This window comes from Schistocerca gregaria, chromosome 3 (genome assembly GCF_023897955.1).
Source record: "Schistocerca gregaria isolate iqSchGreg1 chromosome 3, iqSchGreg1.2, whole genome shotgun sequence".
Taxonomy (NCBI): Eukaryota; Metazoa; Arthropoda; class Insecta; order Orthoptera; family Acrididae; genus Schistocerca; species Schistocerca gregaria.
This window is the reverse complement of record NC_064922.1, coordinates 948,503,836-948,517,802: the sequence shown is the minus strand read 5'-3', so window position 1 is coordinate 948,517,802 and position 13,967 is coordinate 948,503,836. Positions and strand designations below refer to the sequence as shown.

Genomic DNA, 13,967 nt, shown 5'->3' with positions numbered 1-13,967 from the left:
GCATGCAGCACCCAAAACGGAGAGATGCTGGGAGAAGCAGCTGAGGTCGTCTTCTCGCAGTTGAACCCCTTACGTTCCGTTATTAATCCTAGTAGCAAAAGCATAAGCATTTGGAGCGTTCCCCATTCACGTGTGGACTGCTATTAACAATTTGCATTACATGATCCTAGCTAAAATTTTGCATATACAATTCCAACTGCCAGCTCGTACACGTTTCTAGAAACGATCGCAAAAAACTGAATCAGGTTCCACCGAGACTCGAACTCGGATCGCTGGATTCAAAGTCCAGAGTGCTAACCATTACACCATGGAACCGTGTGCCTCTAGCGGACGTAAACTGAGCAGCATCATGTCATTAAACCGGGAGCTGCGATTTATTACATGTAGCGTCCTCAGGAAGTGTTTGCGTGGCAAATGAAGCAACCAAGTAGGTTGAAAGTGGAGGGAACAACTTCGAATGTAGCGAGAATTCTTGCCAGTATTCGTACATGAAGTGATGTCGAAGGGTCAGGTAATCAAAATCGCGGAACAGCCACTTTCGTATGGTGGATGCTTTGTGCTGGAAGCAGCCTAGCTATGAAAACAGCTATGGACACAGAGTACTGTCGAAAAGTACGTGCTGTCACACAACGCTACGTAGTGGGCTGATGGTGCTTGACACGATTACATGTGCACTTCACACGATCGACATACTGTCTCACAACTCAAGCAGCTCTTTCAGCCTTCAACTACATTGGTCCTCAGCACAGCTCATGTTGTAGGTGTCGGATTAAGAAACCTCTTTGAGAATATGGTCCAGATTGGATGCTTCAATAGCAAGTGCGGCAAGATCTCAGTAGGTGGCGGGGTGCACAGCTGCGTGCTTTTGCGGCCTGTTGGTCTAGGGGTATGATTCCTGCTTTGGGTGCAGGAGGTCCCGGGTTCAAATGCCGGACAGGCCCTACTTTTCACTTTCGCGACAACCAAGCACTACGATAAACTAGCGAGTCTCTGAAAGTAAGCCATGCAACGGGGCAAACTGCATGTCGGGCCACCGGCCAATGATACTGGCAAGTGCGTCTTGTGGAAAGCAATCTACGAAGCAGGATTAATCCGTCTTCGATTACTTATATCTATACCTAAAGACTGACACGTGCAACGATTCTATTCGTTTCCCAGGAACTAGTACATCGCATGCACGTTTGTTAAATGCATGTGCATGCAGCACCCAAAACGGAGAGATGCTGGAAGAAGCAGCTGAGGTCGTCTTCTCGCAGTTGAACCCCTTACGTTCCGTTATTAATCCTAGTAGCAAAAGCATAAGCATTTGGAGCGTTCCCCATTCACGTGTGGACTGCTATTAACAATTTGCATTACATGATCCTAGCTAAAATTTTGCATATACAATTCCAACTGCCAGCTCGTACACGTTTCTAGAAACGATCGCAAAACACTGAAACAGGTTCCACCGAGACTCGAACTCGGATCGCTGGATTCAAAGTCCAGAGTGCTAACCATTACTCCATGAAACCGTGTGCCTCTAGTCGACTTAAACTGAGCAGCATCATGTCATTAAACCGGGAGCTGCGATTTATTACATGTAGCGTCCTCAGGAAGTGTTTGCGTGGCAAATGAAGCAACCAAGTAGGTTGAAAGTGGAGGGAACAACTTCGAATGTAGCGAGAATTCTTGCCAGTATTCGTACATGAAGTGATGTCGAAGGGTCAGGTAATCAAAATCGCGGAACAGCCACTTTCGTATGGTGGATGCTTTGTGCTGGAAGCAGCCTAGCTATGAAAACAGCTATGGACACAGAGTACTGTCGAAAAGTACGTGCTGTCACACAACGCTACGTAGTGGGCTGATGGTGCTTGACACGATTACATGTGCACTTCACACGATCGACATACTGTCTCACAACTCAAGCAGCTCTTTCAGCCTTCAACTACATTCGTCCTCAGCACAGCTCATGTTGTAGGTGTCGGATTAAGAAACCTCTTTGAGAATATGGTCCAGATTGGATGCTTCAATAGCAAGTGCGGCAAGATCTCAGTAGTGGGCAGGGTGCACAGCTGCGTACTTTTGCGGCCTGTTGGTCTAGGGGTATGATTCCTGCTTTGGGTGCAGGAGGTCCAGGGTTCAAATGCCGGACAGGCCCTACTTTTCACTTTCGCGACAACCAAGCACTACGATAAACCAGCGAGTCTCTGAAAGTAAGCCATGCAACGGGGCCAACTGCATGTCGGGCCACCGGCCAATGATACTGGCAAGTGCGTCTTGTGGAAAGCAATCTACGAAGCAGGATTAATCCGTCTTCGATTACTTATATCTATACCTAAAGACTGACACGTACAAAGATCCTTTTCGTTTCCCAGGAACTAGTACATCGCATGCACGTTTGTTAAATGCATGTGCATGCAGCACCCAAAACGGAGAGATGCTGGGAGAAGCAGCTGAGGTCGTCTTCTCGCAGTTGAACCCCTTACGTTCCGTTATTAATCCTAGTAGCAAAAGCATAAGCATTTGGAGCGTTCCCCATTCACGTGTGGACTGCTATTAACAATTTGCATTACATGATCCTAGCTAAAATTTTGCATATACAATTCCAACTGCCAGCTCGTACACGTTTCTAGAAACGATCGCAAAAAACTGAATCAGGTTCCACCGAGACTCGAACTCGGATCGCTGTATTCAAAGTCCAGAGTGCTAACCATTACTCCATGGAACCGTGTGCCTCTAGCGGTCGTAAACTGAGCAGCATCATGTCATTAAACCGGGAGCTGCGATTTATTACATGTAGCGTCCTCAGGAAGTGTTTGCGTGGCAAATGAAGCAACCAAGTAGGTTGAAAGTGGAGGGAACAACTTCGAATGTAGCGAGAATTCTTGCCAGTATTCGTACATGAAGTGATGTCGAAGGGTCAGGTAATCAAAATCGCGGAACAGCCACTTTCGTATGGTGGATGCTTTGTGCTGGAAGCAGCCTAGCTATGAAAACAGCTATGGACACAGAGTACTGTCGAAAAGTACGTGCTGTCACACAACGCTACGTAGTGGGCTGATGGTGCTTGACACGATTACATGTGCACTTCACACGATCGACATACTGTCTCACAACTCAAGCAGCTCTTTCAGCCTTCAACTACATTGGTCCTCAGCACAGCTCATGTTGTAGGTGTCGGATTAAGAAACCTCTTTGAGAATATGGTCCAGATTGGATGCTTCAATAGCAAGTGCGGCAAGATCTCAGTAGGTGGCGGGGTGCACAGCTGCGTACTTTTGCGGCCTGTTGGTCTAGGGGTATGATTCCTGCTTTGGGTGCAGGAGGTCCCGGGTTCAAATGCCGGACAGGCCCTACTTTTCACTTTCGCGACAACCAAGCACTACGATAAACTAGCGAGTCTCTGAAAGTAAGCCATGCAACGGGGCAAACTGCATGTCGGGCCACCGGCCAATGATACTGCCAAGTGCGTCTTGTGGAAAGCAATCTACGAAGCAGGATTAAGCCGTCTTCGATTACTTATATCTATACCTAAAGACTGACACGTACAACGATTCTATTCGTTTCCCAGGAACTAGTACATCGCATGCACGTTTGTTAAATGCATGTGCATGCAGCACCCAAAACGGAGAGATGCTGGGAGAAGCAGCTGAGGTCGTCTTCTCGCAGTTGAACCCCTTACGTTCCGTTATTAATCCTAGTAGCAAAAGCATAAGCATTTGGAGCGTTCCCCATTCACGTGTACAGTGCTATTAACAATTTGCATTACATGATCCTAGCTAAAATTTTGCATATACAATTCCAACTGCCAGCTCGTACACGTTTCTAGAAACGATCGCAAAACACTGAATCAGGTTCCACCGAGACTCGAACTCGGATCGCTGGATTCAAAGTCCAGAGTGCTAACCATTACACCATGGAACCGTGTGCCTCTAGCGGACTTAAACTGAGCAGCATCATGTCATTAAACCGGTAAGCTGCGATTTGTTACATGTAGCGTCCTCAGGAAGTGTTTGCGTGGCAAATGAAGCAACCAAGTAGGTTGAAAGTGGAGGGAACAACTTCGAATGTAGCGAGAATTCTTGCCAGTATTCGTACATTAAGTGATGTCGAAGGGTCAGGTAATCAAAATCGCGGAACAGCCACTTTCGTATGGTGGATGCTTTGTGCTGGAAGCAGCCTAGCTATGAAAACAGCTATGGACACAGAGTACTGTCGAAAAGTACGTGCTGTCACACAACGCTACGTAGTGGGCTGATGGTGCTTGACACGATTACATGTGCACTTCACACGATCGACATACTGTCTCACAACTCAAGCAGCTCTTTCAGCCTTCAACTACATTCGTCCTCAGCACAGCTCATGTTGTAGGTGTCGGATTAAGAAACCTCTTTGAGAATATGGTCCAGATTGGATGCTTCAATAGCAAGTGCGGCAAGATCTCAGTAGGTGGCGGGGTGCACAGCTGCGTGCTTTTGCGGCCTGTTGGTCTAGGGGTATGATTCCTGCTTTGGGTGCAGGAGGTCCCGGGTTCAAATGCCGGACAGGCCCTACTTTTCACTTTCGCGACAACCAAGCACTACGATAAACCAGCGAGTCTCTGAAAGTAATCCATGCAACTGGGCAAACTGCATGTCGGGCCACCGGCCAATGATACTGGCAAGTGCGTCTTGTGGAAAGCAATCTACGAAGCAGGATTAATCCGTCTTCGATTACTTATATCTATACCTAAAGACTGACACGTACAAAGATCCTTTTCCTTTCCCAGGAACTAGTACATCGCATGCACGTTTGTTAAATGCATGTGCATGCAGCACCCAAAACGGAGAGATGCTGGGAGAAGCAGCTGAGGTCGTCTTCTCGCAGTTGAACCCCTTACGTTCCGTTATTAATCCTAGTAGCAAAAGCATAAGCATTTGGAGCGTTCCCCATTCACGTGTGGACTGCTATTAACAATTTGCATTACATGATCCTAGCTAAAATTTTGCATATACAATTCCAACTGCCAGCTCGTACACGTTTCTAGAAACGATCGCAAAAAACTGAATCAGGTTCCACCGAGACTCGAACTCGGATCGCTGGACTCAAAGTCCAGAGTGCTAACCATTACACCATGGAACCGTGTTTCTCTAGCGGACGTAAACTGAGCAGCATCATGTCATTAAACCGGGAGCTGCGATTTATTACATGTAGCGTCCTCAGGAAGTGTTTGCGTGGCAAATGAAGCAACCAAGTAGGTTGAAAGTGGAGGGAACAACTTCGAATGTAGCGAGAATTCTTGCCAGTATTCGTACATGAAGTGATGTCGAAGGGTCAGGTAATCAAAATCGCGGAACAGCCACTTTCGTATGGTGGATGCTTTGTGCTGGAAGCAGCCTAGCTATGAAAACAGCTATGGACACAGAGTACTGTCGAAAAGTACGTGCTGTCACACAACGCTACGTAGTGGGCTGATGGTGCTTGACACGATTACATGTGCACTTCACACGATCGACATACTGTCTCACAACTCAAGCAGCTCTTTCAGCCTTCAACTACATTGGTCCTCAGCACAGCTCATGTTGTAGGTGTCGGATTAAGAAACCTCTTTGAGAATATGGTCCAGATTGGATGCTTCAATAGCAAGTGCGGCAAGATCTCAGTGGGTGGCGGGGTGCACAGCTGCGTACTTTTGCGGCCTGTTGGTCTAGGGGTATGATTCCTGCTTTGGGTGCAGGAGGTCCCGGGTTCAAATGCCGGACAGGCCCTACTTTTCACTTTCGCGACAACCAAGCACTACGATAAACCAGCGAGTCTCTGAAAGTAAGCCATGCAACGGGGCAAACTGCATGTCGGGCCACCGGCCAATGATACTGCCAAGTGCGTCTTGTGGAAAGCAATCTACGAAGCAGGATTAAGCCGTCTTCGATTACTTATATCTATACCTAAAGACTGACACGTACAACGATTCTATTCGTTTCCCAGGAACTAGTACATCGCATGCACGTTTGTTAAATGCATGTGCATGCAGCACCCAAAACGGAGAGATGCTGGGAGAAGCAGCTGAGGTCGTCTTCTCGCAGTTGAACCCCTTACGTTCCGTTATTAATCCTAGTAGCAAAAGCATAAGCATTTGGAGCGTTCCCCATTCACGTGTACAGTGCTATTAACAATTTGCATTACATGATCCTAGCTAAAATTTTGCATATACAATTCCAACTGCCAGCTCGTACACGTTTCTAGAAACGATCGCAAAACACTGAATCAGGTTCCACCGAGACTCGAACTCGGATCGCTGGATTCAAAGTCCAGAGTGCTAACCATTACACCATGAAACCGTGTGCCTCTAGTCGACTTAAACTGAGCAGCATCATGTCATTAAACCGGGAGCTGCGATTTATTACATGTAGCGTCCTCAGGAAGTGTTTGCGTGGCAAATGAAGCAACCAAGTAGGTTGAAAGTGGAGGGAACAACTTCGAATGTAGCGAGAATTCTTGCCAGTATTCGTACATTAAGTGATGTCGAAGGGTCAGGTAATCAAAATCGCGGAACAGCCACTTTCGTATGGTGGATGCTTTGTGCTGGAAGCAGCCTAGCTATGAAAACAGCTATGGACACAGAGTACTGTCGAAAAGTACGTGCTGTCACACAACGCTACGTAGTGGGCTGATGGTGCTTGACACGATTACATGCGCACTTCACACGATCGACATACTGTCTCACAACTCAAGCAGCTCTTTCAGCCTTCAACTACATTCGTCCTCAGCACAGCTCATGTTGTAGGTGTCGGATTAAGAAACCTCTTTGAGAATATGGTCCAGATTGGATGCTTCAATAGCAAGTGCGGCAAGATCTCAGTAGGTGGCGGGGTGCACAGCTGCGTACTTTTGCGGCCTGTTGGTCTAGGGGCATGATTCCTGCTTTGGGTGCAGGAGGTCCAGGGTTCAAATGCCGGACAGGCCATACTTTTCACTTTCGCGACAACCAAGCACTACGATAAACCAGCGAGTCTCTGAAAGTAAGCCATGCAACGGGGCAAACTGCATGTCGGGCCACCGGCCAATGATACTGCCAAGTGCGTCTTGTGGAAAGCAATCTACGAAGCAGGATTAAGCCGTCTTCGATTACTTATATCTATACCTAAAGACTGACACCTACAACGATTCTATTCGTTTCCCAGGAACTAGTACATCGCATGCACGTTTGTTAAATGCATGTGCATGCAGCACCCAAAACGGAGAGATGCTGGGAGAAGCAGCTGAGGTCGTCTTCTCGCAGTTGAACCCCTTACGTTCCGTTATTAATCCTAGTAGCAAAAGCATAAGCATTTGGAGCGTTCCCCATTCACGTGTGGACTGCTATTAACAATTTGCATTACATGATCCTAGCTAAAATTTTGCATATACAATTCCAACTGCCAGCTCGTACACGTTTCTAGAAACGATCGCAAAACACTGAATCAGGTTCCACCGAGACTCGAACTCGGATCGCTGGATTCAAAGTCCAGAGTGCTAACCATTACACCATGGAACCGTGTGCCTCTAGCGGACTTAAACTGAGCAGCATCATGTCATTAAACCGGTAAGCTGCGATTTGTTACATGTAGCGTCCTCAGGAAGTGTTTGCGTGGCAAATGAAGCAACCAAGTAGGTTGAAAGTGGAGGGAACAACTTCGAATGTAGCGAGAATTCTTGCCAGTATTCGTACATGAAGTGATGTCGAAGGGTCAGGTAATCAAAATCGCGGAACAGCCACTTTCGTATGGTGGATGCTTTGTGCTGGAAGCAGCCTAGCTATGAAAACAGCTATGGACACAGAGTACTGTCGAAAAGTACGTGCTGTCACACAACGCTACGTAGTGGGCTGATGGTGCTTGACACGATTACATTTGCACTTCACACGATCGACATACTGTCTCACAACTCAAGCAGCTCTTTCAGCCTTCAACTACATTGGTCCTCAGCACAGCTCATGTTGTAGATGTCGGATTAAGAAACCTCTTTGAGAATATGGTCCAGATTGGATGCTTCAATAGCAAGTGCGGCAAGATCTCAGTAGGTGGCGGGGTGCACAGCTGCTTACTTTTGCGGCCTGTTGGTCTAGGGGTATGATTCCTGCTTTGGGTGCAGGAGGTCCCGGGTTCAAATGCCGGACAGGCCCTACTTTACACTTTCGCGACAACCAAGCACTACGATAAACTAGCGAGTCTCTGAAAGTAAGCCATGCAACGGGGCCAACTGCATGTCGGGCCACCGGCCAATGATACTGGCAAGTGCGTCTTGTGGAAAGCAATCTACGAAGCAGGATTAAGCCGTCGACGATTACTTATATCTATACCTAAAGACTGACACGTACAACGATTCTATTCGTTTCCCAGGAACTAGTACATCGCATACACGTTTGTTAAATGCATGTGCATGCAGCACCCAAAACGGAGAGATGCTGGGAGAAGCAGCTGAGGTCGTCTTCTCGCAGTTGAACCCCTTACGTTCCGTTATTAATCCTAGTAGCAAAAGCATAAGCATTTGGAGCGTTCCCCATTCACGTGTGGACTGCTATTAACAATTTGCATTACATGATCCTAGCTAAAATTTTGCATATACAATTCCAACTGCCAGCTCGTACACGTTTCTAGAAACGATCGCAAAACACTGAATCAGGTTCCACCGAGACTCGAACTCGGATCGCTGGATTCAAAGTCCAAAGTGCTAACCATTACACCATGGAACCGTGTGCCTCTAGCGGACGTAAACTGAGCAGCATCATGTCATTAAACCGGTAAGCTGCGATTTATTACATGTAGCGTCCTCAGGAAGTGTTTGCGTGGCAAATGAAGCAACCAAGTAGGTTGAAAGTGGAGGGAACAACTTCGAATGTAGCGAGAATTCTTGCCAGTATTCGTACATTAAGTGATGTCGAAGGGTCAGGTAATCAAAATCGCGGAACAGCCACTTTCGTATGGTGGATGCTTTGTGCTGGAAGCAGCCTAGCTATGAAAACAGCTATGGACACAGAGTACTGTCGAAAAGTACGTGCTGTCACACAACGCTACGTAGTGGGCTGATGGTGCTTGACACGATTACATGCGCACTTCACACGATCGACATACTGTCTCACAACTCAAGCAGCTCTTTCAGCCTTCAACTACATTCGTCCTCAGCACAGCTCATGTTGTAGGTGTCGGATTAAGAAACCTCTTTGAGAATATGGTCCAGATTGGATGCTTCAATAGCAAGTGCGGCAAGATCTCAGTAGGTGGCGGGGTGCACAGCTGCGTACTTTTGCGGCCTGTTGGTCTAGGGGCATGATTCCTGCTTTGGGTGCAGGAGGTCCAGGGTTCAAATGCCGGACAGGCCCTACTTTTCACTTTCGCGACAACCAAGCACTACGATAAACCAGCGAGTCTCTGAAAGTAAGCCATGCAACTGGGCAAACTGCATGTCGGGCCACCGGCCAATGATACTGGCAAGTGCGTCTTGTGGAAAGCAATCTACGAAGCAGGATTAATCCGTCTTCGATTACTTATATCTATACCTAAAGACTGACACCTACAACGATTCTATTCGTTTCCCAGGAACTAGTACATCGCATGCACGTTTGTTAAATGCATGTGCATGCAGCACCCAAAACGGAGAGATGCTGGGAGAAGCAGCTGAGGTCGTCTTCTCGCAGTTGAACCCCTTACGTTCCGTTATTAATCCTAGTAGCAAAAGCATAAGCATTTGGAGCGTTCCCCATTCACTTGTGGACTGCTATTAACAATTTGCATTACATGATCCTAGCTAAAATTTTGCATATACAATTCCAACTGCCAGCTCGTACACGTTTCTAGAAACGATCGCAAAACACTGAATCAGGTTCCACCGAGACTCGAACTCGGATCGCTGGATTCAAAGTCCAGAGTGCTAACCATTACACCATGGAACCGTGTGCCTCTAGCGGACTTAAACTGAGCAGCATCATGTCATTAAACCGGTAAGCTGCGATTTGTTACATGTAGCGTCCTCAGGAAGTGTTTGCGTGGCAAATGAAGCAACCAAGTAGGTTGAAAGTGGAGGGAACAACTTCGAATGTAGCGAGAATTCTTGCCAGTATTCGTACATTAAGTGATGTCGAAGGGTCAGGTAATCAAAATCGCGGAACAGCCACTTTCGTATGGTGGATGCTTTGTGCTGGAAGCAGCCTAGCTATGAAAACAGCTATGGACACAGAGTACTGTCGAAAAGTACGTGCTGTCACACAACGCTACGTAGTGGGCTGATGGTGCTTGACACGATTACATGTGCACTTCACACGATCGACATACTGTCTCACAACTCAAGCAGCTCTTTCAGCCTTCAACTACATTCGTCCTCAGCACAGCTCATGTTGTAGGTGTCGGATTAAGAAACCTCTTTGAGAATATGGTCCAGATTGGATGCTTCAATAGCAAGTGCGGCAAGATCTCAGTGGGTGGCGGGGTGCACAGCTGCGTACTTTTGCGGCCTGTTGGTCTAGGGGTATGATTCCTGCTTTGGGTGCAGGAGGTCCCGGGTTCAAATGCCGGACAGGCCCTACTTTTCACTTTCGCGACAACCAAGCACTACGATAAACCAGCGAGTCTCTGAAAGTAAGCCATGCAACGGGGCAAACTGCATGTCGGGCCACCGGCCAATGATACTGCCAAGTGCGTCTTGTGGAAAGCCATCTACGAAGCAGGATTAAGCCGTCTTCGATTACTTATATCTATACCTAAAGACTGACACGTACAACGATTCTATTCGTTTCCCAGGAACTAGTACATCGCATGCACGTTTGTTAAATGCATGTGCATGCAGCACCCAAAACGGAGAGATGCTGGGAGAAGCAGCTGAGGTCGTCTTCTCGCAGTTGAACCCCTTACGTTCCGTTATTAATCCTAGTAGCAAAAGCATAAGCATTTGGAGCGTTCCCCATTCACGTGTACAGTGCTATTAACAATTTGCATTACATGATCCTAGCTAAAATTTTGCATATACAATTCCAACTGCCAGCTCGTACACGTTTCTAGAAACGATCGCAAAACACTGAATCAGGTTCCACCGAGACTCGAACTCGGATCGCTGGATTCAAAGTCCAGAGTGCTAACCATTACACCATGAAACCGTGTGCCTCTAGTCGACTTAAACTGAGCAGCATCATGTCATTAAACCGGGAGCTGCGATTTATTACATGTAGCGTCCTCAGGAAGTGTTTGCGTGGCAAATGAAGCAACCAAGTAGGTTGAAAGTGGAGGGAACAACTTCGAATGTAGCGAGAATTCTTGCCAGTATTCGTACATTAAGTGATGTCGAAGGGTCAGGTAATCAAAATCGCGGAACAGCCACTTTCGTATGGTGGATGCTTTGTGCTGGAAGCAGCCTAGCTATGAAAACAGCTATGGACACAGAGTACTGTCGAAAAGTACGTGCTGTCACACAACGCTACGTAGTGGGCTGATGGTGCTTGACACGATTACATGCGCACTTCACACGATCGACATACTGTCTCACAACTCAAGCAGCTCTTTCAGCCTTCAACTACATTCGTCCTCAGCACAGCTCATGTTGTAGGTGTCGGATTAAGAAACCTCTTTGAGAATATGGTCCAGATTGGATGCTTCAATAGCAAGTGCGGCAAGATCTCAGTAGGTGGCGGGGTGCACAGCTGCGTACTTTTGCGGCCTGTTGGTCTAGGGGCATGATTCCTGCTTTGGGTGCAGGAGGTCCAGGGTTCAAATGCCGGACAGGCCCTACTTTTCACTTTCGCGACAACCAAGCACTACGATAAACCAGCGAGTCTCTGAAAGTAAGCCATGCAACTGGGCAAACTGCATGTCGGGCCACCGGCCAATGATACTGGCAAGTGCGTCTTGTGGAAAGCAATCTACGAAGCAGGATTAATCCGTCTTCGATTACTTATATCTATACCTAAAGACTGACACCTACAACGATTCTATTCGTTTCCCAGGAACTAGTACATCGCATGCACGTTTGTTAAATGCATGTGCATGCAGCACCCAAAACGGAGAGATGCTGGGAGAAGCAGCTGAGGTCGTCTTCTCGCAGTTGAACCCCTTACGTTCCGTTATTAATCCTAGTAGCAAAAGCATAAGCATTTGGAGCGTTCCCCATTCACGTGTACAGTGCTATTAACAATTTGCATTACATGATCCTAGCTAAAATTTTGCATATACAATTCCAACTGCCAGCTCGTACACGTTTCTAGAAACGATCGCAAAACACTGAATCAGGTTCCACCGAGACTCGAACTCGGATCGCTGGATTCAAAGTCCAGAGTGCTAACCATTACACCATGGAACCGTGTGCCTCTAGCGGACTTAAACTGAGCAGCATCATGTCATTAAACCGGTAAGCTGCGATTTGTTACATGTAGCGTCCTCAGGAAGTGTTTGCGTGGCAAATGAAGCAACCAAGTAGGTTGAAAGTGGAGGGAACAACTTCGAATGTAGCGAGAATTCTTGCCAGTATTCGTACATTAAGTGATGTCGAAGGGTCAGGTAATCAAAATCGCGGAACAGCCACTTTCGTATGGTGGATGCTTTGTGCTGGAAGCAGCCTAGCTATGAAAACAGCTATGGACACAGAGTACTGTCGAAAAGTACGTGCTGTCACACAACGCTACGTAGTGGGCTGATGGTGCTTGACACGATTACATGCGCACTTCACACGATCGACATACTGTCTCACAACTCAAGCAGCTCTTTCAGCCTTCAACTACATTCGTCCTCAGCACAGCTCATGTTGTAGGTGTCGGATTAAGAAACCTCTTTGAGAATATGGTCCAGATTGGATGCTTCAATAGCAAGTGCGGCAAGATCTCAGTAGGTGGCGGGGTGCACAGCTGCGTACTTTTGCGGCCTGTTGGTCTAGGGGTATGATTCCTGCTTTGGGTGCAGGAGGTCCAGGGTTCAAATGCCGGACAGGCCCTACTTTTCACTTTCGCGACAACCAAGCACTACGATAAACCAGCGAGTCTCTGAAAGTAAGCCATGCAACTGGGCAAACTGCATGTCGGGCCACCGGCCAATGATACTGGCAAGTGCGTCTTGTGGAAAGCAATCTACGAAGCAGGATTAATCCGTCTTCGATTACTTATATCTATACCTAAAGACTGACACCTACAACGATTCTTTTCGTTTCCCAGGAACTAGTACATCGCATGCACGTTTGTTAAATGCATGTGCATGCAGCACCCAAAACGGAGAGATGCTGGGAGAAGCAGCTGAGGTCGTCTTCTCGCAGTTGAACCCCTTACGTTCCGTTATTAATCCTAGTAGCAAAAGCATAAGCATTTGGAGCGTTCCCCATTCACGTGTACAGTGCTATTAACAATTTGCATTACATGATCCTAGCTAAAATTTTGCATATACAATACCAACTGCCAGCTCGTACACGTTTCTAGAAACGATCGCAAAAAACTGAATCAGGTTCCTCCGAGACTCGAACTCGGATCGCTGGATTCAAAGTCCAGAGTGCTAACCATTACACCATGGAACCGTGTGCCTCTAGCGGACGTAAACTGAGCAGCATCATGTCATTAAACCGGGAGCTGCGATTTATTACATGTAGCGTCCTCAGGAAGTGTTTGCGTGGCAAATGAAGCAACCAAGTAGGTTGAAAGTGGAGGGAACAACTTCGAATGTAGCGAGAATTCTTGCCAGTATTCGTACATGAAGTGATGTCGAAGGGTCAGGTAATCAAAATCGCGGAACAGCCACTTTCGTATGGTGGATGCTTTGTGCTGGAAGCAGCCTAGCTATGAAAACAGCTATGGACACAGAGTACTGTCGAAAAGTACGTGCTGTCACACAACGCTACGTAGTGGGCTGATGGTGCTTGACACGATTACATGTGCACTTCACACGATCGACATACTGTCTCACAACTCAAGCAGCTCTTTCATCCTTCAACTACATTGGTCCTCAGCACAGCTCATGTTGTAGGTGTCGGATTAAGAAACCTCTTTGAGAATATGGTCCAGATTGGAT

General features: G+C 47.2%; 20 non-coding genes across 20 annotated transcripts; 9 read left to right on the top strand and 11 right to left on the bottom strand.

Moving 5' to 3' along the window:
- Positions 1-243: 243 nt before the first annotated feature.
- Positions 244-315, bottom strand: Trnaq-uug (transfer RNA glutamine (anticodon UUG)). The gene has a single exon. It is a non-coding gene; the product is annotated as a tRNA-Gln (tRNA).
- Positions 316-869: 554 nt separating this feature from the next.
- Trnap-ugg (transfer RNA proline (anticodon UGG)) lies at positions 870-941 on the top strand. The gene has a single exon. It is a non-coding gene; the product is annotated as a tRNA-Pro (tRNA).
- A 498-nt stretch (positions 942-1,439) lies between these two features.
- Trnaq-uug (transfer RNA glutamine (anticodon UUG)) lies at positions 1,440-1,511 on the bottom strand. The gene has a single exon. It is a non-coding gene; the product is annotated as a tRNA-Gln (tRNA).
- Positions 1,512-2,065: 554 nt separating this feature from the next.
- On the top strand, positions 2,066-2,137 carry Trnap-ugg (transfer RNA proline (anticodon UGG)). Its single transcript has one exon. It is a non-coding gene; the product is annotated as a tRNA-Pro (tRNA).
- A 1,124-nt stretch (positions 2,138-3,261) lies between these two features.
- On the top strand, positions 3,262-3,333 carry Trnap-ugg (transfer RNA proline (anticodon UGG)). Its single transcript has one exon. It is a non-coding gene; the product is annotated as a tRNA-Pro (tRNA).
- A 498-nt stretch (positions 3,334-3,831) lies between these two features.
- On the bottom strand, positions 3,832-3,903 carry Trnaq-uug (transfer RNA glutamine (anticodon UUG)). The gene has a single exon. It is a non-coding gene; the product is annotated as a tRNA-Gln (tRNA).
- A 555-nt stretch (positions 3,904-4,458) lies between these two features.
- On the top strand, positions 4,459-4,530 carry Trnap-ugg (transfer RNA proline (anticodon UGG)). Its single transcript has one exon. It is a non-coding gene; the product is annotated as a tRNA-Pro (tRNA).
- Positions 4,531-5,028: 498 nt separating this feature from the next.
- On the bottom strand, positions 5,029-5,100 carry Trnaq-uug (transfer RNA glutamine (anticodon UUG)). Its single transcript has one exon. It is a non-coding gene; the product is annotated as a tRNA-Gln (tRNA).
- Positions 5,101-5,654: 554 nt separating this feature from the next.
- On the top strand, positions 5,655-5,726 carry Trnap-ugg (transfer RNA proline (anticodon UGG)). Its single transcript has one exon. It is a non-coding gene; the product is annotated as a tRNA-Pro (tRNA).
- A 498-nt stretch (positions 5,727-6,224) lies between these two features.
- On the bottom strand, positions 6,225-6,296 carry Trnaq-uug (transfer RNA glutamine (anticodon UUG)). The gene has a single exon. It is a non-coding gene; the product is annotated as a tRNA-Gln (tRNA).
- Positions 6,297-6,850: 554 nt separating this feature from the next.
- Trnap-ugg (transfer RNA proline (anticodon UGG)) lies at positions 6,851-6,922 on the top strand. Its single transcript has one exon. It is a non-coding gene; the product is annotated as a tRNA-Pro (tRNA).
- A 498-nt stretch (positions 6,923-7,420) lies between these two features.
- Positions 7,421-7,492, bottom strand: Trnaq-uug (transfer RNA glutamine (anticodon UUG)). Its single transcript has one exon. It is a non-coding gene; the product is annotated as a tRNA-Gln (tRNA).
- Positions 7,493-8,047: 555 nt separating this feature from the next.
- On the top strand, positions 8,048-8,119 carry Trnap-ugg (transfer RNA proline (anticodon UGG)). Its single transcript has one exon. It is a non-coding gene; the product is annotated as a tRNA-Pro (tRNA).
- A 498-nt stretch (positions 8,120-8,617) lies between these two features.
- Positions 8,618-8,689, bottom strand: Trnaq-uug (transfer RNA glutamine (anticodon UUG)). The gene has a single exon. It is a non-coding gene; the product is annotated as a tRNA-Gln (tRNA).
- A 1,125-nt stretch (positions 8,690-9,814) lies between these two features.
- Positions 9,815-9,886, bottom strand: Trnaq-uug (transfer RNA glutamine (anticodon UUG)). Its single transcript has one exon. It is a non-coding gene; the product is annotated as a tRNA-Gln (tRNA).
- Positions 9,887-10,441: 555 nt separating this feature from the next.
- On the top strand, positions 10,442-10,513 carry Trnap-ugg (transfer RNA proline (anticodon UGG)). The gene has a single exon. It is a non-coding gene; the product is annotated as a tRNA-Pro (tRNA).
- A 498-nt stretch (positions 10,514-11,011) lies between these two features.
- Positions 11,012-11,083, bottom strand: Trnaq-uug (transfer RNA glutamine (anticodon UUG)). Its single transcript has one exon. It is a non-coding gene; the product is annotated as a tRNA-Gln (tRNA).
- A 1,124-nt stretch (positions 11,084-12,207) lies between these two features.
- Trnaq-uug (transfer RNA glutamine (anticodon UUG)) lies at positions 12,208-12,279 on the bottom strand. The gene has a single exon. It is a non-coding gene; the product is annotated as a tRNA-Gln (tRNA).
- A 555-nt stretch (positions 12,280-12,834) lies between these two features.
- Trnap-ugg (transfer RNA proline (anticodon UGG)) lies at positions 12,835-12,906 on the top strand. The gene has a single exon. It is a non-coding gene; the product is annotated as a tRNA-Pro (tRNA).
- Positions 12,907-13,404: 498 nt separating this feature from the next.
- Positions 13,405-13,476, bottom strand: Trnaq-uug (transfer RNA glutamine (anticodon UUG)). The gene has a single exon. It is a non-coding gene; the product is annotated as a tRNA-Gln (tRNA).
- Positions 13,477-13,967: the final 491 nt, after the last annotated feature.